The sequence below is a fragment of the Ranitomeya variabilis genome, chromosome 4, assembly GCF_051348905.1.
Source record: "Ranitomeya variabilis isolate aRanVar5 chromosome 4, aRanVar5.hap1, whole genome shotgun sequence".
Lineage (NCBI taxonomy): Eukaryota > Metazoa > Chordata > Amphibia > Anura > Dendrobatidae > Ranitomeya > Ranitomeya variabilis.
In genome coordinates this window covers 521,626,756-521,629,255 of record NC_135235.1, presented here as the reverse complement: position 1 = coordinate 521,629,255, position 2,500 = coordinate 521,626,756, and the positions used below count along the sequence as shown (strand labels likewise).

Sequence of the window (2,500 nt, the reverse complement as noted above, 5' to 3'; positions counted from 1 at the left end):
AATTGAACTAATATATATACATATTTATATATATATACATTATATATATATATATATATATATATATATATATATATATATATATATATATATATACCCACGCGCATAGTTTCACTTGGTGGTGCTGTGTAAAGCATTGTTACAGTGTTTAATGTTGTATCCATCTCTATTTTGTGACAGGAGGAAGACTCCCCGGCGCTGCGCTATACCGAGGTGCTGTATACAGCATGGGTGACGTGCACTTTCCAGCCTTTGCTCCATTAGACGCAGCGATTAGTGAGTACATATCAGCCAGCACACAGCACACAGCACAGAGCTCGGGGACTGGTGTAATAATGGAGTTATCGCCGGTAGTTTGGTGCATTCGGTGGCCGCAGTGTTATTATCTGTGTAGCAGCGGATACAGCAATAATCGGCCGTGCTGGGCGCCGTTACCGTATCCGCTCATTCCCAGCTTTACTACACACATTCATGTAACATTCCTCACTGTGTGATCGCAGGTCTCAGGGAGAGTTTAACACGTTTCCAAATACCAAAACAAAGAGGAACGGAAATACAAGCACATTTCCTGACTGTTCCCACTTTTCTACATGGAGTCACATAAACACCGGGTGTAGGGAGCAGCAGAGAGGAGAGCTCAGGTCCCTGCTGGATCCTTCCCATGCAGAGGAAGTCACATCGCAGCAGGGAGCCGCACTTAAGAAACTTATTGCTGCCATAAAACAAGACTAGAAAGCAAAGAACCCAGAAAACCAGGCACGAAAAGCACTCTATGTGATTGCAGCTAAATAATCAAGAGCATGCAATACAAGATCCCGAAAACGGCCCACAGGAATCCCATTTCATTTTATCTTGTGGCATAAATAAAACTATTTAGTTTTATTTTAGTTTTAGATAACTAAAATCTATCTAGTTATCAAATATTTATTTATCTCTGTGTTGTAATGTTTTATATACTTTTATAACAATCATAACAATCCTTTAAAAAATTTATCAGTGCATTTGTAATAATTATTATTTAATTTAAAGTGAAACTTAATTTAAGTATTTTAATATATTTGTTTTAATATAACCTAGTTATAATAACAATAATAAATGAACACTAATAACAACAACAGTAATAATAATACTAATAATAATAATAATAATAATAATAATAATAATTAGTAATAATAATAATAATTGAACCAACACATTAATACTACTGTTATTATATTTGCGCTTTAGATCCTTATTTCGCCTCACTTCACAGTAAAATATATTCCTGTAGAATAATAAACGTCCTGAAAATGCTACAAATAATTATATTAGTTAATACTTATATTACATATGGTAACATGAATAAGATTTTAGCTTTGCTGGAGATAATAAAACTAGACATAAACATATTCTAAAATGTCCCAGTACACGGGAGCTGATCGCACGTCTAGTTATTGCAGCATTCTACCAGTAGATGGCAGCAGATGATGTTTTATGACTGAATTCTGCAGCACCAAAGCTTCTCTACAGAGCCGATGCCACTGCCCTCCAAGCATTGCAGAGGAATACAGCCCCAGTATGTGCCGAGAATACTGATCAGAAGCCCAATTTACTTCCAAAGAAAAGATTGGTCACTGTAAAAACGAAGCAAGGAAAGACCCCTTCTTTTACTCTAGTCACAGGTTAAATTAGCTAAGATGAGAATATTTTCCACTAACTCCATCATCATCATAATCATCATAATATACTAATAAGCACATGATCAGCTAATGCAGGTTTGCAATATATATATATATATATATATATATATATATATATATATATATATATATATATATATATATATATATATATATATATATATATATGTATATATATATTTATTTTTTACACTGGTCCAGTTCTATTTAAATGGTATCCCCCATTGATATCAATAAGGATCTGCAAATAGCTATATGTATGTAACATTCTTTCAACAAAAATATTCGTGTCTCTGCATAAATCGCACACAATTAAATTGAATGTATACATGATCTGATTGTCTTTTTATTTTAATTTCCCAAAGTAAAATTATTATATTTTTTTCTTTCCAAGCAGTAGGTGAATATAAGGAATCGGCGGTGGTAAACTGCGCAATCGCTCATAACTCGTGTATTCAGATCACGTTGCTGCATTATCTGCAAGATGGAGATCCAGACACTGCTCCCTCCTTACATACCAGCACACATACATGGGCCAATAGACAACTCACATGTGTGGAAAATATAGGTAGACAGATAGAATAATTGCAAATAGTAGTGCGTAGAAAAATGTATATATATATATATATATATATATATATATATATATATATATATATATATATATATAATATTATTGTATAATATTAAAGTGCAATATATATATATATATATATATATATATATATATATATATATATATATATATATATATAACAAAGTGGACAGCATAGCTATGTAGATATATATAGTAGCACTTCCTATGCAGTGCTGGGGTGTGC

The 2,500-nt window shown here is 32.5% G+C and overlaps 1 protein-coding gene across 1 annotated transcript in view; it reads right to left on the bottom strand.

Annotated features, from left to right (window-relative positions):
* Window positions 1-2,500, bottom strand: part of HOXB3 (homeobox B3) — a 46,644-nt gene that overhangs the window by 43,900 nt on the left and 244 nt on the right. The gene's annotated exons all lie outside the window — the stretch shown is intronic.